General features: G+C 38.9%; 2 long non-coding RNA genes across 4 annotated transcripts in view; both read right to left on the bottom strand.

Moving 5' to 3' along the window:
- LOC116069201 overlaps nucleotides 1–22,498 on the bottom strand; it is a 525,801-nt gene that overhangs the window by 427,731 nt on the left and 75,572 nt on the right. The window lies entirely within an intron of this gene.
- The window catches only part of LOC116069202, a 53,739-nt gene that overhangs the window by 30,670 nt on the left and 571 nt on the right, over nucleotides 1–22,498 (bottom strand). The gene's annotated exons all lie outside the window — the stretch shown is intronic.

Raw genomic sequence — 22,498 nt, 5'->3', positions numbered from 1 at the left:
TGGTTGCTGGGATTTGAACTCAAGACCTTCGGAAGAGCGGTCAGTGCTCTTACCCACTGAGCCATCTCACCAGCCTGCCTTATATATATTTTTTTCGCTTTTCTAAACAGGATTTCTCCATGCAGCCCTGACTATCCTGGAACTCACTCTGTAGACCAGGCTGGCCTTGAACTCAGAAATCTGCCTGCCTCTGCCTCCTAAGTGCAGGGATTAAAGGCATGTGCCTTTTATAAACACCTTCAAAGCTGTAGCCAACAGGGAAAGGCCCAAGTAGTCACTCACCATTATAGAGGAAAGTGTATGCCATCTAATGGTGAGACACGCTTCAGTGTAGAGAGCACACCTGTGCCAAGCGCTCCGAGGCTCCATAAACTGCTGAGCTCTGCTAGTGCTTGGATGTGGCCAGGAATAGTAGTGTGTCTTCAGAACCAAAGTAAATATTGCTCAGAAACTTCTCCAACTAGGGCTAAAATCAAACTCCAGCCTCTGTGGTCAGCGTTCGCAACTCTTCCTGAGTTAGCTGAATGCTGTTAATACAAAGGATTACTTTGGGCAATGTTTATAATCACATGGACAGACTTGGAAATACCATCTGCAAAGTTCTAGTGGAGACACATGCTCACAGATATGTGCACTTAGAACAACAGAAGATAGAATCTATAGAGTAGGATCAAGCCGGGCGGTGGTGGCACATGCCTTTAATCCCAGCACTTAGGAGTCAGAGGCAGGCAGATTTCTGAGTTGGAGGCCAGCCTGGTCTACAGAGTGAGTTCCAGGACAGCCAGGGCTACATAGAGAAACCCTGTCTCAAAAAAAAAAAAAAAAAAGAATCTTATATCAACATAGATTCTTGTTGATCAGTCTACCTCAGAATAACATGCCAGAATGGCCCTTCGTTTAATTAACTTACAGCTTTGCCATGTTGTCTTATAAATGTTAATAATGATGCCATTGTATTTTACAAAAGAAAAACACTTGTAAATGGTTTGAAAACAAGAGTTCAGTTTAAGAATCTCATACTGCAAAAGTATTTTATATACTACATGATTAAATAATCTGCAGACCAGTATGCCATTAATCTGAAATCTAAGCATCATACAAATTTTCCTTTTACGTCTAACTCATAAAATCGTGAGGAACTTTCTTTCAATGGCCAGGCCATCAAATGGACCAGACCACTTTACCTTTGTTCTGGATGAGGATTTGTGGGCTGATGACAAGGTGCTAATGAGGAGCTAATGTCCCCACATGTGGCAAACTGCCAAGCTCAGGATGAGAGGATTAGAACATTTGTCTGAATTAACACTGGACAGAGGAAGGGGGGACTAGGAGACAGCCAACTCCAGATTGAAAAACTTAACTGCACTGGACTTCATATCCACTCCAAAGATAAGGGCTAGTTCAAGACAATTCTGCACTTTTTCTGGGTGGCATGAGTGATTCCCATGTTGATACACAAATCTTCCTTCTCAGTTGTTGTAAATTAGTGAGAATAAGCAAGTTCCAAAGCTGTCCCACCTCATACAAATCTGAATATGATCACAATGAGAAAGCAGATAGCACTCTGTCTAAGTTACACTCACCCATCATGAATAGAAAGTCAGTCAGTCTATACAGGTGTCTAGGCAGAACTGTTCTTGCACTCAAAATTTAAGACATTTTGTTTATTAATTTTGTCACCAAAAACTTATGTCATGTATTTTGAGTAAGGGAGCTTTGTGTGTGTGTGTGTGTGTGTGTGTGTGTGTGTGTGTGTGTGTGTGTGGTGAGTACCAAAAAGGCTCAAAATTTCAATAGGGTTGATTCTGCTAAGCAGAATAGAAGAGGTGCTTTCATGGGGCCTCTCCAAACCAGGCTTATCACCACTCACTAAGTTCATAACAGTTTATGTCTGCTAAATTTAAAACCATGTGGCTATCCCACTATAGGTTTAAATTTATATCAAGAAAACAAAGAAGGGTGCAAGAGTGAATGTATGCATTTAGATTAAAGAACCAAATAAACATGTCCCTCCCAATTTTCTGGTTCTTAAATCAAACAAACAAACAAAAAACCCGTAGATACAAAGCTGGTATAGCACAACTCTGTAATCTTTACACTTGAAGGGCTAAGGCAGGAGCATTGAAAGCCCCAGACCAGCCTGGGCTACATCATAAGACCCTGTCTCAAAAAGGGCAAACAACAAAACACCAAATAAAAGTGTGTGATACTTGAAAATAAATATTAACAGAGTAAAGTAAAATTGTAAATGTATAGTAGGAAATTACATTACTTTCTTCTTATTATAAAGAATTTAATCATCTACAAGCACATCAGGATTTGTACTTATGCATTTTAGATACATTGTTGATATGAGTTTATAGTTTCATGTATATGATAATTTAAGTCCATGCCATGATTTGAAAACTAAAGAATACAATACATTCTCCCTGTCCCCTTTCCTTTCGTGGCCAGGCCAATGTTCCAGCTACATAATCTATACCACAGGAACTGTCACCATGCTTACTAACTATAATGCTGAATTCCAACCTTGATAGATTATTCCCCAGATATCAACCAGTTACATATTTGAAAAATAAACAAGAACATCAACTGCACGCCACTTTTACACAAGGTCCTCCTGGCACCCTCCCCACATCTATCTCTTTCCCTAGAATACACCTTTTTCTCCCATCAAGCCTCAACTTCATTCCAAGTTCTCAGCCTCAGAACCTTCAAAGCTGCTGTGTGGTATGCTTGAAATATTATTTTCAGAGTCAGACTTTGAATGAGGCCCCTTTTCCTTATTTGAATCCAAGTGTCACTGTCCTTCACAAAGATCTACTCTGTCTTCCTGGTCCTTTTATCAGGGACCTACTTCTCCTGGTAGTTCTCTTCCACACTACTACATCACAGCATTTAATCCCCTCAGCAATTTTAGTTTTGCTTTTTTTTTTTTTTATTATTTGTTTCCTTACTAGAACTACATTAGCACATGTATCTTCCTCATATATTCCCCCTAGTCTTCCTGGCATAGAACCTGTATGCAGTAAGTACTCAATAATTCTTCATAAAAAATTAATGTAAGCTATTGAATAAGGCCTAAAATATTCCTATTGGTAAATTTTAAGTTTGAGAACAGACAATAGAAACTGTCTTCTTCCTGTTGCTCGATTTTCTTGTCTTGGTTTGTTTTGCAGTACTAAAGCCTGCACCTAGAATCTCATGCATGGTAAACAAAGATAACCTTCTTACTTTACATTTTAAGACCTGTCTCACTAAGTTGTCCAGGGATATGTGAGTTCTCTCTGTAGCTCAGGCAGGTCTAAATCGGACCAGCCTTCTGCCAGAGGTTTCCATGTAGCTGTGACTACACAGGCCAAAGCCACCTGGTCTGGTGTGACATTTCTTTTAAGGATGTAGAAGAATAACTGTTGTAGGAAACAATGCATTTGGAGATAATATACATTATAAACTTCACTTAAATTGTACACCATACCCAGGATCCTATTGGGAATCTACTTAGCTTTTGTGAGATAAAAGTAAAAGACATTGGCTGGACAACTTTTAAAGCACTTACATTGACTCATTTCACCCTTACCTTGCAAATGACAAGTTGGAGGGGCATTTGGATCACATAGCCAAGGATCACATAGCCAAGATGCCCCCTGCTAGTTTCAAGCTTCAGAAGAATGTTTGCAACACCAGTGTAACAACATGGGTGTTTCATGTGCATAGTGGACACTTTGAACAAACTGCCCAAGGCCCGCAGCCCACAGTAGCTCATAGAGATATGCAGGAACAGGTGAGGAGAAAAATAAATGAACGATGGGGGTAGGTCTTGCAGAATCATGGCATAGCTTCAGATGAGTGGTTGACTCATTTACTCCTCTTCTCATATGGTCTCTCTGACTACAATGCAGAAAATTTGCATCGATCATAACACTGAACAGATTAGCATCTAGCACATGAGCTCTCTGACATCCTCAGGCCCAGGCTATATTTGAGTTCTCAAAGTCATCCTTTCCACATTAGGGAATTAGACACTACTCAGACATTCTCCTCAACAAAAACAACTGACACTGGTCATACACCATCACTGTTGACTATATCCAAGGCAAATGTAAAGAGATAACGGAATTAGAAAACATAAGAGGGACATCTGTCTACAGGCTCCATGGAAATCTCACTATGAGTAGCTTGTATCAGAAGATGTCTCATACAAACTGAGAAGATGGATATAGTAAGAAGACTTTTTTTAGTGTCTATTAATTTTTTATTTAGCAGCCTGCCTGTTACCAAACCTTGTGAAAGATAACAAAGTAGAAGTAATATTTCTGATTATAGGAACCCTTAAGAGACAGCCTCTCAAAAAGTCTCTTCAATGTGGCAGTGTGAATTCAGAGTTCAATTTCTGATAAACTCCTTTAGTACCTTCCGGATCCAGTGCCTTTCAAGTCACCTCTGCTACATGCAAGCCTATACATACCTCTAGGCACACAGTAGATCTCTAACCTGCCTTTTTTAAAAATTTTTAAAAATTAATTATTTTTTTTACACTCCATATTTTATTCCCCCACCCATCTACCCTCCAACTGTTCCACATCCCATATCTCCTCCCCATCTCCCTGTCTCCACATGGATGTCCCCATCCCCCACCCCACCTGACCTCTAAACTCCCTGGGGCCTCCAGTCTCTTGAGGGTTAGCTGCATCATCTGTGATTCAACACAGACCTGGCAGTTCTCTGCTGTATATGTGTTGGGAGCCTCATATCAACTGGTGTATGCTGCCTGTTTGGTGGTCCAGTGTTTGGGAGACCTTGGGGGGGTCTAGATTAATTGAGACTGCTGTTCCTCCTACAGGATCACCCTTCTCCTCAGCTTCTTTCAGCCTTCCCTAATTCAATGGGGTCAGCTGCTTCTGTCCATTGGTGGGTGCCAATACCTGCATCTGACTCTTTCAGCTGCTTGTTGGTCTTTCGGAGGGTGGCCATGCTAGGTCTTTTTGTGAGCACTCCATGGCCTCAGTAATAGTGTCAGGCCTTGGAACCTCCCCTTGAGCTGGATCCTACTTTAGACCTGTGCCTGGTCCTTCTTTTCCTCAGGTTCCTCTCCATTTCTATCCCTGTAATTCTTTCAGACAGGAACAATTATGGGTCAGAGTTGTGATTATGATGGCAAATCCATCCCTCACTTGATGCCCTGTCTTCCTGCTGGAGGAGGACTCTATGAGTTCCCTCTCCCTACTGTCAGGCATTTCATTTAAGGTCATTTGAGTCCTGAGAGTCTCTCACCTCCCAGGTCTCTGGTGCATTCTGGAGGGTCCCCCCAACCTCCTACCTCCTGAGGTTGCTTGTTTCCATTCTTTCTGCTGGCCCTCAGGGCTTCAGTCCTTTTCCCTCACCCAATACCAGATCAGGTTCCACTCCTCCCCCAGCTACCCCCACCCATCCACTTTCCCTCCCATGTCCTACCCTCCCTCCCCACTTCTGATTGCTTTCTAGTAAGAAGACTCTTAACCAAAAACTTTCAACAGGTACTGAAAGCTCCAAGAGCAATTGTAGTAAATGAACACTTACTTCTTAAAGACATGAAGGAGGCAAAAATATAACAGCTTAAGGTCATGAATGTATAAGTAATTTTCTAAAGGTGCAAAGGGACGGGCTCCATAAAGATGCTGAAAACTATGGAGAGATGGCTCAGTGCTTAGGAGGACTGGTTGCTCTTCCAAAGTATCCAGGTTTGGCTCCCAGTCCTAGTACTTATGTGGTAGTTCACAACCATCTGTAAGGATCTGATACTCTCTACTGGCCTGTCAGGGTACTAAGACCATAAGTGGTGTTCAAGCATACTTGTAGGCAAAAAGACCCAGACACAAAAAATAAAATGTTTAAAACAAAATGGTAAAGACAGGCAGGATGAAGGGAATGTGGAAACTACCAGGAACACACATCTGTGGTGCTCCTGCCAGCCATCTGTGCTCCTGCCAGCTGCACTTCGTGTGTGTTTTTATTACACACGAAGAGAATCTGGTGACTAACCAAAGGTAGTTGAAAAGTGAAATGTCTGAGAGTGGAAGGTAGTTGAGACAGCTGATAGCAATGGGTGTGTGATGTCACAACATTGAAATTGTTAAGAGTATCAATGTACCCTTGACCCCCAAGGTAGATCCTTTCACTAGAAGTAACAAAGTCCTGTCACTGTGGCATAAAAGCAGATATTGTATAATAAAGCCACATGAAGAGTGAAAGAGAGAGAGAGAGAGAAAGAGAGAGAGAAGAGCTAAAAAGACAAAGACATAGTATTAAAACTGTATTTCAATATTATTTTATAATTGATTTTTCTTTATTTCTTTGTTTACTTGTCTATTTCTGCACTGATGAAGACTGAACATAGGAAAACTTTTCTGGCAATGAAATTTGAACTCGATATGATTTTCATGTGTCAGGAAATATTATTCTTCTTTTGATTTTGTTTCAACCGTTAACAATGTAAAGAAAAATCCTTCACAACTCACAGTTTATGGAATATCAGAATCTGATTTCCTCCTGAGACTATACTTTCCCAAACTTGCCCTTTTACTCGTTCATGGAGAAAGGTCAAGGCAAAATAAACTCTGAGACATGCTTTTAAAAGGTAGTCTTCTGCCCAGTAAGACGGATAGGTATGCAACAGGACCTGCTTCCAGGCCTGGGACCTTGCTTTCCATCACTGCATCCACGGGGTGGAAGGAAGAACCAACCACGTTATCCTCAGATCCTTGCACATCTGTGCATACATGTTTGTGTGTGTGTGCACACGCACACGCATGCACAAACACGCAAGCATACACCAAATAAATGTAACCTTTCGGACTGTTATTTAGAACCCTTTATAAGGTAGTACACCTGCAGAAGAATGTACATCTCAGTGAGTTTTCATTAATCTAGCAAGTCATATAATCAGCACCTAGATCAACCATCAGAACATCACCAACATCAGGAGTCTCCCTTGATTTTCCTTGCCTATCAAGTTGGTGATCACCCAACTTCAAGAGTGGTCACTCTGCCATCTAAGTACAGTAAGTGGTCTTGGTTGTTTTGTTTAGGGGGATATTTGTTTGGTATGGTAGCTCGATTAAAGAAATTAAACAAAAAATATCATAGCATGAAATACAGTTGGAAACCAGAAACAAAATGGGCTGTTTTAACTGACATCTCTTTTCTGAAATCAAACAATCACAAAATCACACACTCCAGAGATGAAAGAAATTGCAAAGAATGTCCATACTTGCACCAAAATCCCAGAGTCAAAAGAACTCCTATATTTACAATCAGCTACTTGTCTAAATATTGGTTAAAATGTGCCATATATATGTATATATGTTGAAAATCAGTAGATCAGTGATACTAATAGGTAAGAAAATAAACTAAATTTTGAGGTATGTCATTATTGTCAAATCTAGTGTCTCATTTTCATTATAAACTTAACAAATCTTTTAAAATCTCTCTCTCCCCTTGCTCCCTCCCTCGTTCCCTCCCTGCTCCTCCCCCTTTCTGTTTGTGTGTGTGTGTGTGTGTGTGTGCGTGCGTGTGACCCTTACACACCTGAGCATACATGTGTGTGTGCTCGAGCACACATACACACACACACACACACACGTACCATGTGTGTTGTAGGAGCCTAAGTAGTTCAGAAGAGACATGACATCCCCCAGAACTAAAGTTACAGAAGGCCATGAGCCATGTGTAGGTGCTGAGAACAAAATCCGGGTCCTCTGCAAAAGCAGTAAGTGCTCCTTAACCACTAAGCCATTACTCAGGACTCCAGGTTAACAACTTTTTGAATTGTTTTCACACTCAACATGACTGGGCAATACTTGACATTATTAGCCTTTGTAACAAGCCTCATTTAATATTTGGTGATTTTATTAACTTTTATTGTAGGCATAAAAAACTGATAATTTTAACTGTGGTAGCAAATAACTAGCACACATTGTAATTATATTGAAATTAAACAAAACTTTCTTCTTGAAGAAGTATACTTAGATTAGAGACTTTTAATGACCTAGTAAAAGCAGACACTTTTAATTCTACAGGCTGTGTTTCAGATCTCAGATACGAATCTAGGAAGAGAGTCATGTAAGAGTTAGCCAGGAGCTGGGAGTTTACTAGCACAGTTTCACACAGGCTCATACAAGATCTTTCTCCACCTTCCTGTCCACCTGCAGATGTTTTCACTACCGTCATTTTATACTAACAGAATTCCTGTTTATTTATGGAGCAAAATTAGACTGCATTATTATTTGAGCCTGAACAGCAGCAATATGCAATTTGTTCACAAATAGCTCTATGTGTAAAAAGATTAATTCTGAAGATCTTTAGATAGTCCTACTCAATCATGTCTTATTATTATCAGTTTCTTTTGTACCTTGACCAAGTCTCATGTAAAACATGTTTTTATTTTCTTTCCAGCCACCGACATAGGTCATATATAGTTATAGATAGAGACTCATCTGTATATAGAATATACAGATGTATATAGAAATACTAATTATACAGATGTATATAGAAATACTAATTATTCTATAATATAAGAGTACTGATCAAGTGGAATCCTCCTTTTCTGAAAGGCTAGACTTAGTTTAAAATAATTAAAGTTTAAAAATATTTTTCCTGGAATGTTATTAATTTCTATATTTCAGAGGCTAAACATTAAAATGTTTCAACACTAGCAATTAGCATTTTTAAACAGAAAGAGTAGATTCTCCAACAACAGCGAATATTTTCAACTACTGGCTAAAATCCTTTATCAACTGTCCAGTGTTAAAAGTGAGATTCCTGTTAGTTTTCCCACCCTAGTCAGCACAGATTCCATCCAATGGAAAGCACAGATAACACAGGACGTCTCAGACTATTACTTTCTCTGGGGCTGCATCCCTAAGGACCACAGCAGCAACCACACAGTCCCACTGAAAGTAATGAAGTAAGCAACTCCACGACACGAGCTCCCAGGAGGCATACCCCCACACCAGTGATAACACAGAAACATAAATCTGCACCAACTCATCAGCATGAAGAATGAAAATGTAAAAGGATTCCCATTGTGTCTATCTGCCTTGGAGACCAAAACTACAAGACAAAGCTCTCTGGCTGTCTTGTGACTGTAACTAATCCAAGAAAGTGGGTTTTAGAGAAAAATGAAAGGTAAGAACCCAAGGACTAAGTTGGGATGTCCAACCAAGAGTAGGTCCCTATCCTTCTCACACTTCTCTCACACTCTTCTTGCCATGGTGTTGATGCTGTCAGGCAATCATGTCTGGGAACGTTTTTTAAAAAGATTTATTTCTTACATTTATATGAGTACACTTGTAGCTGTCTTCAGACACACCAGAAGAGGGCATCAGATCCCATTGTGAGCCACCATGTGGTTCCTGAACTCAGGTCCTCTGGAATAACAAGCAGCCAGTGTTCTTAACTCTCTTAACCACTGAGCCATCTCTCTGGCCCATCTGGGAACTTTTGTCTCAAAATATAAACTAACCACCATATAACTCATCTGGATTTTGTTTGTTTGTTTATTTGTTTTCCCATGGGAACCATAGTTGGTTAAATACACTATAAATGACTATCCCTTTTTAAATGTTAATTGACTTCCCTAATAAATTTAAAAATCCAGACTTGATTTCTTTCCACATTGACAGGTGGGTCAAATGCCAAGAAAACCTGTCTTAGAAAGGTCAGAGCTTGTGGAGTTTGCCTTTCAATTAATGTTTTTACTAGAAACTAAATTTGAACAAAAACGTATTTGCTTGCTCTTTCTTCAAGATTGTCCTACTCCACTTGGAACAATATAAATGGAAGATTAGAGCTACTTGGGATTAAGTGTAGTTCAGCACTTTTGTTAAAGTAAAGATCATGGGAATCACATTTGGGCTGAGGGAATGGTTTAATGGTAGCACTCTAAAGCCCTGGGTTAGAATCACCATGGCCAGAGAGGGCTATGGACAAGAATAAATTAAGGTGTGCTAGCAAATGCTTCCATGCTAGGCAGGGGCATGGTGGCTGAGTGGGATGCCATGTTCATCATGCGCAGGCCCACCTTAGCCGACATCAAGATCTCATTGTGATGGTAACAAATCGTACTGTGGGAGACACACCAGTACAGCAGACTGCTAGAGAGAATCTTCCCATGAAGAAACATTGACTCCATGACTTCAGACCATGGCTTATAGTAAAATTTTACAAACTAAATAAGACGTGATTATTTGGGGTGCTTTGTACATATTTATATAAATATAGGCAAAATAATTTAAATTTTAATAACAACTCTGCTTGGCACTGGGTCTATAACATTTCTGACAGTTCTAGAGTTACCCTTTGGAAACCAGTACTTGCTGGCTTCAGCTCATCACTGGGTGTTTTGCTATTTAGCTTTGAGCAGTTGGATAGATGTTATTTTAAGGATTACAATAGACTTGTTTGTAGAAAAATGACTCTTAGACCTGGCGGGTTGGCTTTAAATCAATGAATGAAATGGATGTCATATTTTGAGAAGGCTCCAGCAACTGCTTCTTATATGGTTTATCCCATCAGATACAAAGGAATTTAAACACTTTTTAATTAAAAAAATAAAAATTTATTTATTTTATTTAAAATTATTATGTGGAAAAGACAATCTTATTTCAGGCCCCTGGCTTGTTGTGTAGTCTCTGGCTGAGTTACCTACTTGTGTTCTCACTAACCCCCTTACAAAATGAAGCTAATCATAGTAAACTATTGGTATCATGAGGTCTATGCCCTAAGTTCTTACCAAGACTTTACAATTTTCAAATACAGCTATAATATATAATTTCCAACCTGAAATGTAACAATATAAACAATATAAAAAGTAATTAGGTAACTCCCTTGTAACAAGATCCAGGAAGCACAGGCTCTCGTGTCATTTGTGAACTATGTAAATAAATTCTACTATTTTTATTTTCACTAAAGTTTCTTTAAGAGCAGGATCTGACTCATAGAACAGACCCCTAAGCCACCCTTTTTTTTTTCACTCCAGTCTATGGTGAATTCTAGGTTACAGGTTTCAGCCACAGACAACTGTAATACTAGGGTTTTAGTTTTGGTTTTTTTTTTTTTTTTTTTTTTTTTTTTTTTTTTTTTTTTGCTGTTATTTCTGTGTGTATTTGTGAATGAGTATGCAGCTTTGTGTGTTGATGCCTTTGAGGTCAGGAGAGGGTGTCAGATCCCCTTAAGATGGAGTTGCAGACATTTCTGATTCTTCCAACTTTAGTGCTGGGTTTCGAAATCTGGTCCTCGTGATAAAACAGTAAGATTTCTTCACTGCTGAGCCATGGCTCCAGCCCCCACATTTGCACTTTAGATCTGCCCAGAATTTGGAGTTTTTTGGGTAAGAACTATTCTTTTCATAGATTCCTGCCTCAGAATTCTTAATTAGATTAGCATCCTACATTCTAAAATGTTTATCTTCACACTCAAAAAAGCAATGAAAGTATTTAAATCACAAACATTTTGAGTGACATAACTAACCATGTTACAATGTAGAGTCTCAGCTTACACCTGAGTATGCAGCATGCAGCTTGGCCTCTGGGAGCTTTTTTTCTCAGTTTAACTGAATTCCTACTGTTAGCCAAGCTGTAGGGGGAATAGAGAGGAATTCTGACTTGGATGGCTCATTTACAATGCCAGGCTCCACCTCCTGGACCTCTATAGTGAAAGCATTTAAATCAGAAGGTTCATGTGAGTGGAGTATGGGAAACTATGCTTGCAGCTGAGGCTGAAAAATAGCCAGCGTCTCTTTAATTCCTCTACCAACTCTCATTAAAATGGCTCTATAAAGTGACAGAACAAAGAGAAAAAGCTGTCAGTTGCTTTCCAAACTAACTGAAGACAGAACACACCTTAGAATTCCAATACCCCATAACTCCTTAATGTGAAGTCGCCGCTCTCCAGAAAGAAGGTGATGCTGTTAGGTTGCCTTATCTCCTGCCTTCCTACTGGGAAGTGTGTCTTTGCTGGAGGGTTTCTTCCATACATCCCTCAAAGCATAGAAAAACGTGTTCCTTTTAGTGACAGTAACTATAAACTCTTGCTTCCATGACCCGCCTGCCTTCGGTGTTCTTCTGCAGCTCAGCTACATAAATCACCAGACCTCCCCACTCAGGTCTCCATTCCCACCACCATACGTTTGGAGCCTTTGAATTTCTCACTCTTTAATCAAGGCTTTGTAAGTTTTCCTTAAGCATGCCTCCCAGTGTCTTCATGCTGGTCAAATTCTGCTCTATCAGGCAATGCCACTGTACTGGCTGGTTTTGTGTGCCAACTTGACACAGGCTGGAGTTATCACAGAGAAGGGAGCTTCAGTTGGGGAAGTAGACTTTCTGTTTTGCTCAGTTACATGGTGCATTTTGGTGGGAACTCACCTTTCCTGGCCTCATAGCTCTCATAGCTACCAGAGTTTTTCCAAACACTTACAGGCTGTGTAGTGCTGCTGTAATTTACAGTGTTTCCTATGGGAACACTCCTGCTCTCTTGGAGGACTTTGGAAGTCACAGGAAACCCTACAACAGGACACAAAGACAAGGCAGCCTTGCCCTTGTCAACGGGAAGTAAGTATCTGGCACACACAGTGAACTTGTGGGCAATCCTTGCCTAACAAAAAGTGGAAATGCATACTTTCGAAAATGACTATGATTCTTCTAGTGTGAATTTAACTTCACAAATTATACAACAGATACTACATTCTCCAAATCGAAACAAGATGCTTGAGGTGCAAAATGGCTCCTGACACAACAAAAACCTAATTCTTAAATGTACCGAATTTCTGTTGTCTCTACAAGCTGTCTTTCTATGGGGAATTCAGGCTTCCTTCATTGATATCTCTAAAAAATTGAAATAATGGTAAGAATTTTTCATTGTTTACATAGTTTAAGATTAAAAATGGCAAATAAATCATTCATACATAAAGAGTGATTACCAGCATGTAATAAGGTAATTCTGTATTACCTTAGATATATTACCCACGATGCTTTTCAGCACAGCAGCTAATTACCAGCAGAAAGGTCATACAAAAAAATAATGTGATTAGAAGAGGTTGAGGGAAAAAATAGCCACATATTTGGACATAGACCAAATTCCCTTTTTGCCACTGTAACTGAAAACCATTTCTTCAATATTTAATGAAACGCTTATGTTGCAGCACCTGGTCACATTGTCAGTCTACCCTAACCACTGCCTCCCCCGTGGGTCGTTACTGCAGCCATCTGAAAGGGGGCAAACTGTTCATCGAGGACAATAATGCCAGTCTTTAAGAATCTACAGCTACAAAACAGCAGGAGACAGAGTTTTGGCTTTGATCTTGGGAAAAATGGCTGGGGGCAAAATGCTGTTTCCTACCATCAGAGACTGTACAGTTAGCAATAACTGTGTAAGTCAAAGCCATTCTCGGGACTCAACTTGGCTGCCCCACTTTGCTTGCTCTCCCCTTGCAGAAAGCTAGCAGCTCCTGGTGAGAGATCCTTGTCAACAGGAAAACACTAGTTCACGCTACCCTGCTAATGATCCAATGCATCAATACCTCGAACAATCACAACAAGCAGATGTCCTAAGTTAATATAGACTTCCCTGGGATTTTTCCTGGAGAAACGTGGCTTTAAAAGGTATTATTAGTCTTTTGTCCTCACTAGAGAATGGCTAAATCCTGGCACCAATTCCTTGGGTATGTGAACCTCAGCCTAATGGAATTTAATTACTTTCGTGGTATTAATCATCTGTACAGTAGAGCAAAGAGTATTTTATTGCCACTTTTAAGGGTTATCGGCACATTTATTTCAAATGAACTGTCAAACTGCATTACGTGTAAGGCATGCCAGGTTTGAATTCTGCAGCTCAGGTGAAAATAAATTTACAGTTTAAAACTCTTCCCCTACCATCAAAATCCTACCCATTATTAGCAGCAGCACATATGTAAGACTCTCAAAATTAAAAAAAAATTTAAGTGTTGAATTACCTATTCACTTTTTACTCTCTGGTTTTATCCCTCATTCCAAGCTTTTTGACTACTCATTTGCAAAGATTGCTTTACACCGAGAACCCCAGGAACACCAATGGCGTCAAATAGGCTGTGACACCATTACAGGCTTAGTTACAGAAAAGCGAGGCTCATCTCCATTATCAGGCAACAGGCTACAAGCTCCCTCCATCACAAGCTATTCAGCAAATGCTTTTGTTTTGGTTCATATTCAGAGAAAGTCGGTATACATTTCTCATTTCTCTGGGTTGTTTTTTAACCCTATCTCAAATGTTTCATAAAGAGTTCTAAAGAACTCTGGCATCATTTATAAAATTTCCCCCATGCTAAATAGATCCAACACTGGTTTGCAGGGTGCAGGGTGACAAATTCAGGTTGATTCTACATACTTCAGGAAACTTCTTGTTTCTGGGAAAGCTTTCTACAGAGAGAGTAAGGAAAGCAATAAAGAACAAGACAAATATATAGGAAAGGCCTCCAGAGACCCAGAATTTGATACTTGGGGTTTAATCTCTCAGGGATAAGTTATATTCCCAAGCTAATTCTTGAATATACTCACAGACATAAAGGTTCAAACATAATAATGTGTGAAAATAAAATGCTCTTGGCTCAATATCCTGTATTCAGTGAGCTTTGTTTGTTGCTGTAGTTATAACAGAAAGAAGGATATATGCTACTTGAAAAGCCAAATCCTCCCCTTTGTTGATTGGCTGTGTTATTGTTGAATAGGACACATTGTGAACTCCAGTGACATTTAAAATTCCTTCATTTTTCTCTGCCTCAACCTGCTCCTTCCCTCCATTCGTCCTCCCAGCTCTGGATCTGTTCCACACCCACCTGTTTAAAGCATTTCCTACACATGTCAATTCAGAGACACTCCGCAGCAAGAAGCCAATGAGAGTCATTTGTGACATGAGATGCTGCATGTGAAAAAAGACACACAATTAGTGTTAAAATGGATGCATTTGCTTTTTAAAGTCTATTTGTCCTGTGATTTCAAATGAATCAAGCTGCTACATCTTTCTCAACAGTTTCATACTACTCCATAATGAATTAAATGCCTCCCTTGAAAAAGATTGTAAGCATTATGAATAAAATGCTCTTTCAAATGTTGAGATAAGAAGGACTTAAAAAGACTCTTCTGTCTACTGCTCCTCAGTCTAAAGCTCTCTGACAGACTCAGAATCTTTGAAAGGAAAGCATTCTCTCAGAAAACACACACACATGCTTTTTACCCATCTTTCCAAACATTATAATCATCAGTTTTGGATAGAAAAAAAAATACTATATTGACCAAAAGCAGAATATCAAAGAGCTGAATTTCCTTACCATGGGTCTATTTCCTAAAAATGCAATCAAGGCCCCAAACTCTTTTAAACACACTTCCTAAGAGAGGAAAGAATGTTGCACTCATAGCTCTAAAAGATTTCTGTTCTTTCATTTAACAAATCCCTCTATTTCTACTGTATTTCTCTGTGTCTTTCTTCTGTGAACCTCTTTGTTCAGAATTAGTGTGTCCTGTGAGTCTATCCCTCTAATGACTTCTGTTGGGGTAAGCAGGTGCTTCCAAAAATCCCAGACCTTGGTCTTCCCTTATTCTCCTTGGAAATGAAACAAGAACACAGTTGAATCTGATTGATGGTGATATGTGGAATGGGAAGAAAATGATGGGAACTTTTAGAGCCAAGAGATACAGCTAGTTGAAGAGGATAACCTAATTGGATATGGCTCAAAACAACTCACCATGGCCTAACAAAATCATACATAAGCAAATTATATACCAAGTTTAATTCCTAATAACAACATTCACTTTGTATTTCACAAGGAAGTTCAAATTAATGCTAGATTTGCATAACTAAACTTTTCCTAATTGAGAGAACAGAAAATAAACAAAAAGAAAGAATGACCAGATTTCATGTGATGATCTAGGCTAGCTCTTTGTACCTCTGAAGACTGTGAACCAGGCTCTGAGGAAAATGCCTACGATGGCATTCCATTTCCTTATTTTCCCACCCATGAACTCTTGTGTCTTCATTTGTGACATGAAGACAATGTTAATCATTTTAAGAAGCACATGAGGATAAATGACTTAAAATTTATATGCCAAGTTAGACTACATAAATCCAACATGTTATAAAATGACAACTATATTAGAGGCCAATTAAATAATTTCATTTCTTTTCTTGGAGGAAGCCTCAGGCTTTAAACTTGTGAACTCTGGCCATTATTTCTAGGTAATATGAACAAAATATCTTTCTAGAAAGAAATCTATTCTGTAATCTATAATCTCTAAGAACAGAATCCCCCCTTTTATATTGAGGAAGGCAATACACAGTTTGTTTTGATAACAAGGGAAAGAGAAGAAGGACCTTATTTTATACTTTGTGCCACCAGACTAGGGCATTAACTCAACAATAAATGTTAAATGTTATTTAGTGACTAGCTTTACAGGACTGGGGAAAGACTCAGAGCTCCAGCCGCACAGTTCTGCTTTTCCGTCAGACTCATTCGGTCCTTCCCCGTCAGCAAACGTAGATTACTGCCTTAAATGTATTACTGCAGTTGTCAACTAGTGTGCCCATAGAAACATCAATAACTAATGAGTAACATTTCCACTAACATAATGTTTTAGGTAAATGTGATTTTTTTGCTTATCAAAATTTGGTTTTTGGAAATAATTTATCTTCTTGTGAATTCATCACCAATTGCTCCTCTACTCCATTCTTCTGATATCCCCTGTCTTCTTGATACGCTTTGAGGTCCACTGACTGAAATTAGAATTGGTGTTCTAGATGAAAGGATATCATTTGATATACCATCAACTCAAGATTTCCATCTTGTTTCCTCCCTGTTTTACTGCACCCTGGAGTCCTGTCTGCCCTGTCCACTGCTTCTGTGTGATGGGGAGACTGGCTGCAATACACATGATGACTTCTGATTTGTTCAAACAGACCACACTATTTTAATTAGATGTATTTTCACAGTTACTATGTCTTTTTATGAACTGAACTGTTCTTATACAAATTTGGTTTTTCTGTAAAATGGTCTTTGTTGGATAAGTAACACAGTATTCAAAGATATAATGATAAAAAAAGGATGTTAGTGCAGTTGCAGAAAGCAATGTTTTAAGAATAGTGTTAATCATTTCTACAAACATGAGAAATGAGTTAATGTTGAGGTATTTAATACTTATGACAGAGGTTTATGTGTCTATCTTGTTTTTCATAAAGATCTTTGCCATTTGACTAACCAAAGGTATCTGTGTAAATGAATCCTGCCTCCATCACAACCTGGCTTCTTTCTTCTGCATTGGTCTCTAGCAGGCAAAACTGAAAAGCTCAGTTCTACTCGCTAGTCCCCTCCATGTAAGGACAGTGTGAGACAAGAAGATGAGGCCTCTGGCTCCAGGCCCAGGCTCACCCTCTAAGTGTGCCTGGATACAGACTGCTTCCTGTCTGCCCGGTGCACATGTACCTTACAATGAGATACGGCTCAGTGCTAGCACCATACCTAGCAATATACAAGGTCCAACTGGGTTCATTGCTAATACCAAAAAAGACAACAAAATAAGTTTTAAGTATGTTACAAGATATCATAAGTTAAATAAAGAAAATGTGGTTCTTATTCCTTAACCAGATCACATTTAATATTTCTAGTCACACAACTGTCACACAGTTACGATTATAACTGGAAGGAATATACCTTGTTCCATCCCTCTAGTTTTGTTTTAGGGCTCAATGGCATTGCTTAAATAATTCAGGTTATTTCTGGCAAGTATTCCACAACACTCTTGCTTTCAATATTAAAAGAAGGTATTTGTTCCCAATATACTTCCATCATCCCAAAGCCTGTTAATTTTCAAATGCAGTCAAGATTTATTTGAAGAGAAGTAATTCTTTGTCAACTATTTAAGATAATAATTCAATACCATCCTGCTTCTGTTCTCCCAGCCAACCTGTCAGATAGAAACCAATCAGGGCAGAGGAACAAGGGAGGATGACTGTTAATATAATAAAGCATGACTAGTGAAATAAACATGCTATACAGATTTGCATAGAACATTCAAAAACACATACATTCAACCTAGTAAATAAGAGTTAACAGGGATGAAGAGATGACTCAGCAGTTAAGAGCATTGGGTGCTTTGTGAGAAGACCTTGATTTCATTTCCAGTACTCATCGTGGTTCACACCCATCTGTAACTCCAGTGCCACAGAGTCTAATGCCACCTGCCCCCTTCTGGGCACTATAGGCATTGCAGACACATAGTAAACATACGTGCAAACCCATACAAATAAAATAAAAATAACAATTAAAAATATTTTACATACCTATTTGAAATACTATTTTTCTATCGAAATCACTCTCAGTTCGTATTAATTTAGTTACTGGATTAAAAATGTAAGCAGTTTGTGTAAACAGATAAAACAGAAAGGGGGTAGAATCCAAGCATAGAAATATAAATGATAAGCTGCAGGTACGATATGCACAATGGGAGCTCACAATTCATCCCAAGGACAGCCACAGACATTCATTCCGTGCCTGAGCTATTCTATGAGCTGGGGCTACAAGTATGAAGAAAACAGAAAAAGGCCTCTTAGCTCATAAACATACAGATCAACAAGAACTCATAGCTTGACCTCTGGGCCCTAGCATTCTTTTTGAAGAATACAACTAAGCAGTTTACTAAAAATTTGTAAAGTTGTAGTTTGAAACAGTCTATGAACTTCTGGCTTTTAAAGAGCACTCAACATGTAAACTATCTTTCAATTACAGCTAGGATGTTTTATAGAACAAATAAGGATTATCAAATCCTTTAGACTTAAAAGGTTTCTTTTCTGACAGTATAAAACATGAACAGTTAGCGATTTCAGTACATAAAAAAGGATGTGTATCTCTGCAAAGAAGAAGAGGAGGAGGATGAAGGGAGCACAGCATTGGTGTGGAGTGCCAATCATGGAGGCAGAGCGCTTATTTCACAAAACGGACAAGAATCATTGAAAGAATCAGACATAAAAGCTCAGCTGCTGTCTGAATTTGCAGTATTTGCAGCATTTTTAAAGGTTTTTTCTTTTATTTTTGAGATTATAATATAATTACATAATTTTCTCTATCCAAATGCCCCATATATCCCTCCTTGTCTTTGTTCAAATTAATAGCTTCTCTATCCTTTCATTGTTATTACACATATATAAATATATCCCTAAATATTTCTGTTCAGTCTATATAATGCTACTTGTATAGTTGTATTATGTTTTCAGGTCTGACCATTTGGTATTGGATAACCAATTGGTGTGTTTTTCCCTGGGGGAGACTATTTCTCCCATTCTCAGCATTCCTTGGTTGTCTGTAGTTCTTTGTGTAGGGCTGAGGCCTTGTGATCTTTTCTGCCTCTTCTGGGAAACAAAACTCGAATGGGCTTGAACGACATAGATAGCAAAGGCCAGCTAAGTAAGGCAGAAGAGCAATGGCTGTAAAGACATCTACCACCCTGTTAGTAGACTGGCTAGAGCAGGACTTGGTCTTCAGTGAGCCAGCCAGCAGGGAAGAACACTGAGGATTAAAAGACAGGACTGGATCTGGTTGTTGCAAACCAACCTGGGCACCAGTGTGGTCACAGTGGGGTATGCAAGAGGAAAGGATGGAAGAGAGCAAGCCACAAAGCAGTGGAGCAAGCCTGAGCAGGGCCATTGGTCATAAGGGAGAATGGTTTTACTCTAAGGAAACTGGCACTTTGTGTAGGGCTTTGCAGCTTTCTTTTTAATAAGACCATCATGGTTGCTGGTTTGACAGTGGCATGGAAGAAACAGGGAGGTAAATTAGGATGCTCTCGGAATAATCAGGCAAGAGATCATGGCAGCCTAAACCGTGTGGACGGAACTAAAGCACTGGGAAGTTGTCATATTCAGACTGTTCTAACTAGAAGAAACACTTGGCAAGAGGGGTCAACACACACCCATGCTTGACTTACCAAATGGAAGGAAAGAGTTGCCCTTGACTAATGTGTGAAAGATTCTTTTGACTAAGGAGTGGAAATATTACAGTTTGGAACATGAAATTTTAGAGTGATAAGTTTCCAAGTGGGCCTTCAAGCAAACAGTTACACAGGACTGGTATTCAGAGGGGTAGCCAAAGATGGAAGCATACTGCTAATTTTTAAATTTTATTTGCTTTGTATGGATGTTTGCCTTACTGCCTGTCTTTGCACCACATGCCTGCTTGGTGGTCTCAAAGAAGAGTACAACCCACACCCCACACCCGGAACTGGACATACAGAGTATTTAAGCCCACTACGAGGTTGCTGGAAATAGAACCTGGGTTTTCTGGAAGAACAGCCAGTTCTCTGAACTACTGGGCTCTCTCTCCAGCTTCTGTAGGCATAAATCTATAGTTTTTAGTTTTTAAACGATATGAACTTCAATGAGTTGCATAGGAAAATGGTGCCATCTTTAAAGTTATTATAGGACCTATAATAAAGGCAACGATGACTCAGGACTGAACATTGGAATAGTCTCATATCTGGATGGCAAGAAGAGAAAGAAAAGTCTGTACTGGTAAATGCTGAATGAGTAGGGGATAATTAAGCCGAAGGCTGCCTTGCCTATCATACAGAGTGCCTGAAAGGCAGAGAACTTCATTGTCAGAGAGTGCCCACTACCTACATCAGGAGAGGCTTAAGAAAGAAAGTCTGCGCTAAAGGTCACAGAAGTCACTGTGGCATTGCCCGGGGCTGTTCTTAAGGAAAAGAGAAGAAACACCTGGATGTAGTAGGTTCACAGAGAGCTTTGGGATACAAGTGCAGCTCAATATGTAGCCCTTGCCTAAAACATCCTTGGTTTAATGCTAAAGCAGGGAAAGAAAGAATAGAGGAAAGGAAAAGAGGAAACATAGAAGTGAGATAATAAGCCAAATGCAGAAAGACAAGTATTTTCTTCTCTAACATATAGAAGCTAGGAAAGAAAAACTAAAAAGCTAGTCTAAAAGGAACAGGATTAGTATGGAAGGGAGGGGTGGGAGGAGAGAGGGTTGTGAAATAGTGTTCAGTGCTCTCAATATGTGTGTGTATGTGTGTGTGTATGTGTAAATACTACTTTAAGGCACAATGACATGTATCAATAACTATAATTTTAAAGGAGATGTGGGGAAATAACTATAGATAACCTGTTTTTGAGATTATGTGACATAAAATTTTAAGTGTATTCTTTTCCAAAGCAAAACACACGAATTTTTGGAAAGTGATGTATAAACGACGTATTCCTCAATGTTTGGGCTCATTACATACAAACTCTCAGTCGTGCGTAGTGGTAGCCAGTGCCAGCACCAGTACCCAGGAGACTGAGACAGGAAAAACAGGTTCCAAGGCCACCTTGCCCTACATATGGAGCACAATGCAGGCATGGACTATATGATCAGTTTCATAAATAACTGAAATAAATAAATAAATAAATAAATAAATAATAACCCAGTTGTTATTTCACATAACTAACATAACCCATTTATACACTGAAAGGGTCAGGTTTTCTATATGTAGCAATAATGAGTGGTTAAGTACAAGTACAAAATAACATACAGAAAAAGTCTCTACAATGGTCTAGCAATACTCAGATAATAAGCTTGGTCCCAGACTTGTTACTGAGTATTTCAGTTTACACATCCTAGTATTGACTTTAGAATCTAACTCATGGCATGCAACTGCATTTGAGTTCCTTACAATCTTTGAGAAACTGCTAAGTCTGAACAGAAATATCCCCATGTTTTAGAAAATCAGTCTTCAAACTGAAATGCCAGTGTGTTTTCATCCCGAGGAGATAATTAGAAGAGGACGTGGGGATGGGGCCCTGTGATAATATAAGTGGCTCTACAAGAGGTAATAAAATGAGGTTATATAATCAGTTTGCTCAGCATATGATGCCTTCCCGCTTCTGATAGTACAATAACAAAGCTCAGTATATATGAACTATCTAATATGGATTTCCAAGCTTGTAGAGCCATAAGAAATGTAATGTATGTGTGTGTGTGTGTGTGTGTGTGTGTGTGTGTGTGTTATTCTGTTATAACAACACAACAGAAGACTAAAAGAAATGAGAAAAATACTCAAGCCACAATTTTAATTTCTGCATGGTAATTATCCTCAGTCTACTGTCATAATCCATTGCAGAAAAATTCTTTGGATCTTTTCTTTATCTATATCATATGCCATCCCTTTTTATGAAAAGTACACTTATGTTTTAAAAATATCAAATATATTTCTTATCACAAAAATTTATGAAAATCTCTTGGATGATTAAAGTTAAATCAATAAACCTGAACTGATTCTATTATTTTATGGATCCCCTGCATCCAAAGAGATAGAAGGTTATGGCTTTAAATCTCAAGAGTTTTATAATATGAAAGGAAATATAAAGCAAACACACATGAAATTTACCTAAAAATGTGTAAGTCAGAATAAGGATTTTAGAAGGCCAAAGGAGAGATGTCACAACATTGATA

The sequence above is a fragment of the Mastomys coucha genome, unplaced genomic scaffold (assembly GCF_008632895.1).
Source record: "Mastomys coucha isolate ucsf_1 unplaced genomic scaffold, UCSF_Mcou_1 pScaffold22, whole genome shotgun sequence".
In the NCBI taxonomy this organism is placed as follows: Eukaryota; Metazoa; Chordata; class Mammalia; order Rodentia; family Muridae; genus Mastomys; species Mastomys coucha.
The sequence above is the reverse complement of the archived record's forward strand: the minus strand, read 5'-3'. Positions and strand labels throughout refer to the sequence as shown.